The sequence below is a fragment of the Mirounga angustirostris genome, unplaced genomic scaffold (assembly GCF_029215605.1).
Source record: "Mirounga angustirostris isolate CCGP_5_RB_7025 unplaced genomic scaffold, mMirAng1.0.hap1 SCAF_5, whole genome shotgun sequence".
In the NCBI taxonomy this organism is placed as follows: Eukaryota; Metazoa; Chordata; class Mammalia; order Carnivora; family Phocidae; genus Mirounga; species Mirounga angustirostris.
In genome coordinates this window covers 172,594,916-172,604,297 of record NW_026991713.1, presented here as the reverse complement: position 1 = coordinate 172,604,297, position 9,382 = coordinate 172,594,916, and the positions used below count along the sequence as shown (strand labels likewise).

Here is a 9,382-nt window from a genome sequence, read left to right as displayed (position 1 = left end):
GGGGGGGGGATGAGTTGGGGGCAGGGGCAGAGGGAGAGGGAGAAGCGGGACTCCCCGCTGAGCAGGGAGCCATATGCGGGGCTCGATCTCAGGACCGAGATCATGACCTGAACCAAAGGTAGATGCCACCCAGGTACCCCTATTTTATCTACCTTCTTAAAGGAACTTCCTGAGAAGCATCATCTCTGAGTCCTCTTTGGCCAACTCATGGTCACCCTTCTGGTCATTTCCTTTTCTGCTCCAAAAATTTCAAGAGCTAAGACCGACCTTGGATGGCCCCAGCTGCATTTTTCCATTACAAAACACATCCTCCCACTTCCTTTGCCAACATTAGGAGCTCCAGTTAACCATCTGCTCTGATCTCCCAGCTAGCGCAAGAATAGGAGCACAGAGGAGACATGAGAGGGTCCATCACAGGTAAGTGAAGGGAACAGGACACAGCAGATGGGAAAGAAATAAGAAATAACTGAAAGTCCTAAGGACTTGGTTGTTGGGCTTGCATGTAACGGGTAGACAGGTCTTCTCAGTGATGTTCTCCTTCCCACATGTCTACTAAAATGAAGCATCATGGTGGTGGCTATATAATTTATTATCCAAATAGGGACACTTGTGAGGGTGAGACAGTGATGGTATCAGTCATTGCATGAGAACAGTAAGAGTAGACTGGGACATCTTGGCAAACCGGCTATTTGGTCACCCTAGTCATATAGGACTAGCTTGGGAAGTGCTCCTTATGTCATGACCCCTTTCCTGAACCCTACATCACAATTTCACACAGATGCTCCTGTTAGCTTCACTATTTAGACTTGATTTTAGCTGACACAGAGCCTCAGGGTTTTACCTGAGTTCTAGAATAGTGGTTTTCAAATCTGAGATGCACCAGAATCACCTGGAGAGCTTATTAAAACAGAGTCCTAGACCATACCTCAAGTTTCTGATTCCATAGGTCTGGGGTAGGGTCCAAGAATCTGTATTTCTAGGGGCGCCTGGGTGGCTCAGTCGTTAAGCGCCTGCCTTCGGGACAGGGTCCTGGGATCGAGCCCCGCATCGGGCTCCCTGCTCGGCGGGAAGCCTGCTTCTCCCTCTTCCACTCCCCCTGCTTGTGTTCCCTCCCTCACTGTGTCTCTGTCAAATAAATAAAATCTTTTTTTTAAAAAAGGAATTCTGATGCAAAATCATCTGTTTCTGGTAAAAAGGCAGGTAGCTCCGTAGTTCAGGAACAACATTTGCGTGAGTTGGATTGCTTAAAATGTTCCAGGCTAAAAAACATCCCCTCCCACCACTTCAGATGCTAAGAAGGATGTTCCAGAAGGCCAGCTGTGACTAAGCGCTGAATAGAGGCAGCTTCCTTTGAAACATGAGGTCATATCAAGCTGGGCAAATCTAAGAGCTCAAGAAGGCACTGAACCTTCCTGAATGTCAAAATGGTTCAGCTATTTTTAAAACGTTGAGACTTTTATTGATTTGACAGCCGAGATGGGATGAAAGGGGTAGAAAAAGCCTGAAGAAAGGTGTAACTGAGCTAACTTTTTCTGTACCCGGAAGGTTTTTGTTCCATGGCAATTGTCTGAGACTGGATTGTGGCCCCGTCCCACTTCGTGTGTCGTCTTCAGTATCTCAGAATGGCTGTCCTTGGGGATGGGGTCTTTATAGAGATAATGAAGTTAAAATGAGGCCATCAAGGTAGCCCATAATCCAATACGATTGGGGCCCTTAGAAGAAGAAATGAGGACACACACACACACACACACAGGGAAGACCCTTCGGGGACACAGGGGGAAGTAGTCCATCTACATTAGCCAACGCTGTCAACTCGATCTTGGACTTCCAGAGAGTCCAGCAAACACAGAAAACAAACCTGTTTCTGAAACTACCCAGTTTGTGATGTTTCGTTATAGCAGCCCTAGCAAGCTAATACAACATGGAAATGTCATTTTGCATGAGAAGACTCATTTCTTTTTCTACTTCTGTGGAGATGTTCTTCACAAAGTCTGGGTGAGCGCACAATACGCTTCTCCCTTGGTTCAGTTTCGCTATTCCAGAGCTTTCTGGATCTGATCCTCCCCCCACAAGCCTTGGGTATCCCGGACCTCTCTGCTTCTGCTGTTCACCACAAGTGCGGAATGCAGAGATGGTTTTTCAGATACTGGCGCTTAACTCCAAAAGGCACTAAGACAAAGGTCTTTGTCCATCTCCTGTGATCACTGAGGCTCTGAACAGCACTCTGCTGGCCCCTTGCCATTCTGAAAACCCTTCTCAGTGTTTTGCTGCAGGGAGCTGCGAGGCTGCCTCCCTCGGTGATGCTGGAGGGGCTGGAGAGAGGAGCGCCGACCCAGGCTTCAGAAGCCTGTGGGGTGGTAGGTCTGGTGCTCAGTGAGGGGCAAGACTGGAGACCTGTGAGCCCCTATCACACCTTCCTCCCTGCTCTGGCCAGGCTGGGGTGTATATTATTGAGCACTGACCATATGCCAGCCTGGAGATGAATTCTCCCTTCATCCTTATGGTGACCTTCCATCGTGGCTATTATTATACCCATTTTACAGAAAAGGACACGAGTTCAGATGAGAACACTGAGGCACAAAGAGGTGACATAACTTCTCCAAGTTTACACACGCTAGCAAGTAGCAGAGCCAGAAATTCCACACAGCAAATCTTTATTCAGGACCCACCCCACGTCTGCCGCTATGTTAAGTGTGGGAACTACAAGGATAAGGAAAAACCCAGAGCCTTCTCAACATAAACTGGCTGTCTGGTGAGGGAAAATGGTGCAGAAGAACAATTATTACCCTGATGGGCAAAGTGTTCTTTATTCAGTCATGCCTGTGATCAGGGCACAGAAGGGAGGGGTTGCGAATGCAAGACTGCGAAGTTCCTTAAAGTTTTGAAGGGGTGATCGCAGAGCTGAGTTTGGAAAGCTGGCCAGGCCTAGGAAGGGAGCAAGTAGTTTACTGCAAAGGCTAAGAATGGGACCTTAGAGTTGTGCTCCTGGGTTGGATCCAGGTCCAGTACCTAAAAGCAGAATGACCTTGAGCAAGTGTCTCAACTTCTGTCAGCCTCAGTTTTGTCATCTATAAAATGGAAATAACCATCTCATTTTATTTTGAGGATCAAATGAGATCATGCACATTGCCTGAAAAAAACCGTATGTGCTCAATAAATCATAAAGGATTTCCAAAGAAATGAAACCGAAGGACTCATTATATAAATAGGGGAAAGGCAGGGATGAGGCGAAAGAGGCAGCAGGGTCCAGATGATGGGGGGCCATCCCAGGACGCAGGAAATCACGATCCGAGCAGAAATCCAGAGTCATACGCTCAACCGATTGAGCCACCCAGGAGCCCCTCCTCAGCCTCTTCTGCCCCCAGCTTTCAAAGCTCACATCACACTCATTCACAAACAGCTGTTTCTTCTTTAGAACAAGGACTTCCTTGAGGTGTCAAGGGCTAAAGTCCACATTCCTAAGCCCAGTGCCCAATCCATGTAGACACTGCAAAATAAGTTGTTTCATGAAAGAAGACATAGTCAGTGCTTCTCAATGCTCAGACCAACAATACAGGACAAAGCCTGTGATGGTGCAGTGTGCAGTGTTTGGGGACGCCTTCTTAGAAGGTTTCTTAGAAGATATAGGGAACTTTCCACAGAGGTCCTGTTTGGGCTGAGTCTTGAAGGAAAAGCACATCAGGTGGAGAAGGGAGTTTTTTTTAAGGCTGAATAATATTCCAGTGTATGTGTGTGTGTATCTCGCATCTTCTTTATCCATTCACCCATCAGTGAACACTTGGGCTGTTTCCACTTGGCTACTGTACATAATGCTGCATTTAACATGCGGGTGCTGATAGCTTTTCAAATTAGTGTTTTCATTTCCTTCAGATAAATACCCAGAAGTGGAACTGCTGGATCATTGGTAGCTCCATTTTTAATTTTTTAATTACTATTTAAAATAATACTATTTTCCATAGTGGCTGTACCAGTTTGCAATCCCACCAACAGAGTACGATGTTTCCCTTTCTTCATATCCTTGCTAAGCTTGTTATCTCTTGTCTTTTTTATAAGAGCCATTCTTTTTTTTTTTAGGGGGGAGGGGCAGAAGGAGAGGGAGAATCTTAAGCAGGCTCCACGCCCAGCACGAGCCTGATGCAGGGCTTGATCTCATGACCCTGATCAGGACCTGAGCCAAAATCAAGAGTTGGACGCTTAATCGACTGAACCACCCAGGCTCCCCGATAATAGCCACTCTAACAGGTGTGAGGTGATGTCTCCCTGAGGTTTTGGCTTGCATTTCCCTGATTATGACTGATGTTGAGCACCTTTTCATTGTATGTCCTGTTGGTATTCAGGTCCTTTGCCATTTTTCACTGGATTATTTGTTTTGTTTTGTTTTTTTTGCTATTGCGTTTTAGGAGTTCCCTATATATTTTGGAGATTAACCCCTTACCAGAAATGTGATTTGCAAATCTTTTCTCCCATTCCATAGGCTGCCTTTTCATTTTGTTGATGGTTTCCTTCATCATGGTGCAGAAGCTTTTTAGTTGGATGCAGTTGTACTTGTTTATGTGTTTGCTTTTGTGTTGCCTTTGTGTTTGGTGTATAAATGAACTCTTAGAACTGCTTTTGCCCTTAAGGCATCTGCCAACTCTGCGGGGAGCTGTGGTGAAACTGAGTTGCATTTCTGTTCACTGGCCTCACGGCTGGAGGACAGCACTGTAAGTCCAAGGGACACCAACCCCCTACCCCCAACACACATGCTCAGGGTAAGGTGACACCAGATGTAAATCTATGTTCTTTTGGCACAAGGGGCAAGATCCCTGTGAGACAGTAAACCAAGCCCAGGCGTCCTGAGGAATAGTAGACTCAATTTACACCTCAGAGGTCGTACAAGACAGCTCAAGTAGGAATTTAGCTGAAAGCTGTTCTGGTTTTGATGGTGGCCCAGGCATCTGCAGATGGAAACATAGAAGAGATCCAATTTGTTTTAGCCACCTAACAGATGATTAAGTGCTATATCTTCATTTGCAGTTCCCTAATGCCTAAGGATGCTGAACATTTTATAACCTCTGGTGAAGCGTCTGTTCATATATTTTGCACATTTCCTAATTGGATTATCTGGGGGGTTTTGTTTGCTTGTCTGTTTACTACTGAGTTCTTCATATTTTCTAGATAAGTCCTTCGTCAGATATACGGTTTACAAATATCTTGTCCCAGTCTGTAACTAGTCTTTTCATCCTCTTAATGGGGTCTTCAGCAGAGCAAAAATTTTAATTTTGATAAAGGTTAAATTTAGCAATTTTTTTTTTCTTTTATGGAACCTAGTTTCTGTGTCACGTCTGAGAACTGTTTGTCTAGACCAGGGTTTCTCAAAACTCAATTTTCTCAGTTTTGAGAATGTGAGCTAAAAGCAGACACACAGCAGCTCTGTGTCACTCATTTCTCACTTATCTGTTTCCATGGTGATGACCCTTTGGGCAGACTCTCAGAACTCTTAGAACATTCGCACAGCTGCAGGGGGAGATGTTATTCTAGATGCCCAAAGCAGCGGGTTGAGAAGAGCCAGGCTGTCAGCGTGTTTAAAGGAAACTAAGGAGGGGGCGCCTGGCTGGTTCAGTCAGAAGAGCATAAGACTCTTGATCTCGGGGTTGTGAGTTTGAGCCCCACATTGGGTGTGGAGATTACGTAAAAAAAAAAAAAAAGGTAACATAAAGACTCATGATGCTCATGAATGGTTGAGGTGCCTGGTGCCTGGTTGGGGGCCATGCTCGCTCACATGGCAGGTATGTAAGTAGCTCTGTTTGAGAACTTTGGACCCTAAGACTCAAGGGGTCTTTCCTGGGCCAGGACATCTTGGATATGCTCCTGCTGTTTGCACATGGAGAAGGTGTGTCTGTGCTATCCCCGCGGAGAGATTATGAAAGCATGCATTTGACCTCTCCAGCCTTTGCTTATAAACATCTTTTTTCCTGCTGTTCCTGCATTCTGTTCTTCGCTCTACTAAATCTTAACCTTGAGTATAACTTTATGTTGGGGTCCTGTGAGTCCTTCCAGTGAATCATCAAACTAGTTGTGGGACAGGGGTTGTTTTTTTAAAACGAAGAATTCAGTTTTTCAAATGGTTACAAGACTTCAAAAATCATCTATTTCATATTGAGTGAGTCTGGGTAGTTTGTAGTTTTCAAGGAATTGGTCCTTTTCATCCAAGTTGTTGCAGTCATACGGGTAGAGTGATTTAGTGTTCCCTTATTCTCCTTTTAAGGTCTTTGGAGTTTGTGGGAATGGCCAATATTTTATTCTTTGTGGCTTTTTCTTTTGTTTTCAGAGCATCTTTTTGGAAATTGTCTGATGTGACTTCTAACTACGACCCTGTGCGGTAGGCAGGGCAGGCGTATTTATGGGCATTTAGCTGCCAGAGAAACATACCTGCTCAGAGGTGCCTGTTTTAGAACCACATGGACAGAAGATCGCAGAGCTGATATCAGAGCCCTGGGCTCTTGACTCCAAGCTTCTCCGCTGGTAATAAGGTCCCAACTATTCCTCCCACGTAGTTCTGTTGCCTTCCATACCTACCTCTCGGCTCTTTCTTAACTGGTGTTTTTACTCTCTACCTAACCTTCCAGTATCATGCTTTTCCTTGAGTGAATCCTATCTTACAGATTTTCCCCTTAGTGTACTCCTGGCCTTCTCACACTTGGCCTCTCTCCTTTCTCTAGGCCTTAACTTTGCCAGATCGTACTTCCTCTTCTTGGAGATGCCCAACATACCAAGGTCTAACCCAGTGGTTTCCAGCAGGGAGAAATTTGGTCCCCCAAGGGACATTTGGCAAGGTCTAGAGACATCTCTGATTGTCACAACTGGTGAGATGCTACTGGCATCTAGTGGAAAGAGGCCAGAGATGTGGCTAAATATCCTGCCGATGTCAAGACAGCCCCGCCCAGAACAAAGAATTATCTGGTCCAAATGTCAGTAGTGCTGAGGTGGAGAAACCCTGCTCTCATCCCATGCCTGGGGAGGCCTCGTCCAACTCCTGACTGGCTCTATGTGCACCACGCCACCAAGGCTTAAGGCTTTCCATTTCTGGTGGATGACTTGCCAATCCGTGGCTTTGTCAGCTACAAGGAGGCAGAGTGGCTTCCTGCCACACAGCCCCAAGATAGGACTCTAGACCCCTTTGGATTTCCACATTGAATCCATGGAGATGGAATTATTTTGCCGATGTCTCGGTGTTGGGTGTCAAGCCCCACAGCCCCGCTGGGTTACGGCCTCATCCACACAGAGACTGGTGCTGGTCCGAGACTTCAGTGGAATGTTGGGAGTGGCAAGTGTCGTGGGGATGATGGTGGTGACTTCTTTCCCCAGGCATGGGAAATCTATTGGTTGCCCATCATCAACTCACTGGTGGGTCTTGTGGTTGTCTTTCACATGTGTGTCTTTTGTAATGACCTGGCTGGGTACAACTTGGATGAGGAGGCGACCTCCCGAGGTTCTGGTGATGGTTTTGACCATGGTGACAATGGCTGGAAAATCATCCATACGGATGTCCTCTGCTTCCCTCCATACCATAGTTTGCTCTGTGCTGTGCTCAGCATGGGTGCCCAGTTCCTGGCCCCTGGCACTGGTGGAGGTGATAAGAATCAGGGATTTCGGGGCGCCTGGTGGCTCAGTCGTTAAGCGTCTGCCTTCGGCTCAGGTCATGATCTCCAGGTCCTGGGATCGAGCCCTGCATCGGGCTCCCTGCTCAGCGGGGAGTCTGCTTCTCCCCCCCACCCCCGCCTCTCCCCACTGCTCCTACTCTCTCTCTATCTCTCTGTCTCAAATAAATAAATTAAAAAAAAAAAAAAGAATCAGGGATTTCTCTCAAGGGGTAGAAATAAGTAGATAGCTTGTTCAGAAAAGGTTTACAGATCTTCTTTCCAAGGTGAGGGGCAGACCTAAGGGGTGGGGTGGCTCTAGTGAGGATGAGTATATTCTATTGTAGGTTTTCTGGACAATAGAATTGGGGAGATTGCTCTGCTGCAGGCCCTGGGTCTGGAAGAAAGGGGACTGATTCCTCTAAAACATATTAGAAGAGGGATAGGTGAGCCCTAACACAGGCTTCTTGGTGCTACTCTACAGACATCATTATCACGGCACTGCTGGGTATGTTCAGTGGATATCATCATGCGGCCATTAACTCGGTGCCATCTTGTTGTATGCCCCGACCTGCTGCCTCTCTGGACACGTGTCCAGCCACTTCTATTGGCAGATCAGAGTTGAATGGTGGATGTGGAATGTCATTCTCACTACTATCCTCTTCTCTGGGGGAGACTTCCCTTTCCCTGGTGGGCCAGCCTAGACTTAGGAACTTAGAACACATCATGGTACCTGTAATAGAGTCAGAGTGAGGTTTACTGCCCGGACCCTCACATGCCTGTTTCCTTGTCCTAGCTCTGCCAATTCTTGGTCATCCAATGATTTCTTCTTGATATTGATAATTTGTGTCTTCCTTGTCTTTTCTTTATTGCCCTTGCTAGAGGCTTATCCATTTCAGTGATCTTTCAAAGAACAGCTTTCTGTTTAATTGCCTTTGTTGTTTTTATGTCTTTTATTTTATTGATTTTGGTTTGTATTTTTCCTACCTTCTGTGTTACTTGGGTTTATTTTCCTTTTCTTTTTCTAGTTTCTCATGGTAGTACCTTACATTATTGATTTGAGCCCCTAACATGAACATTTAGTGCTGTGAATTTCCCTCTCAGACTCTTTTGGCTATGTCCCACAAATTTTGATATGCTGCATTTTCATTCAGTTCAATGTGACCTATTCCTTTGAGACTTCCTCTTTGACACATGGATTATTGTGTGTGTGTGTCCATGTGTTTGGAGAATGTCCTGCTATCTTTCCATTACTGATTTCTAGTCTGATTCCACTGTGGTCAAAGTTCACATTCTGTATGATTTCAATTCTTTTGAATTTGCTGAAATTTGTTTTCAGGAAATGGTCTACCTTAGTGAATGCCTCATGCGCACTTGAAAAGAATGAGTATTCTGCTGTTCTTGGGTGAAGTAGTCCTATAAATATCGATTAGGTCCTGTTGGATGACAGTGTTGTTCTATATCCTTGACAATTTTCTGACTAGTAATTCTGCCTACTGTTGAGACATTGGTGTTAAAAGTCCTCAACTATAATTGTGGATTGGTCTGTTTCTCTTTTCAGTTCTACCAATTTTGCTTCATGTATATTAGAATTCTGTTGTTTGGTCCATACATATTTAGGACCACTATGCCTTCTTGGTGGACAAATCTTTTTATCAGGATGTAATGTCCTAGAGGCTGCTGGGAAGATGGCAGAGGACGACGACCCTGGGCTCACCTCTTGCCGCGTGGCCACCTAGACAACACCCACGTCGGCATAAATA

General features: G+C 45.7%; 1 long non-coding RNA gene across 3 annotated transcripts in view; it reads left to right on the top strand.

The window, feature by feature from the left end:
- The first annotated feature begins 288 nt into the window (after window positions 1-288).
- LOC123844777 (uncharacterized) overlaps window positions 289-9,382 on the top strand; it is a 28,348-nt gene continuing 19,254 nt past the window's right edge. The window contains exons 1-2 of one of the 3 annotated variants that reach the window (XR_010412008.1): window positions 289-417; window positions 6,311-6,500. This is a non-coding gene — a long non-coding RNA (uncharacterized LOC123844777). Of the gene's footprint in view, window positions 418-6,310; window positions 6,513-9,382 lie in introns of all 3 variants that reach the window. The other 2 variants (XR_010412007.1, XR_010412009.1) reach the window with 2 other exon arrangements.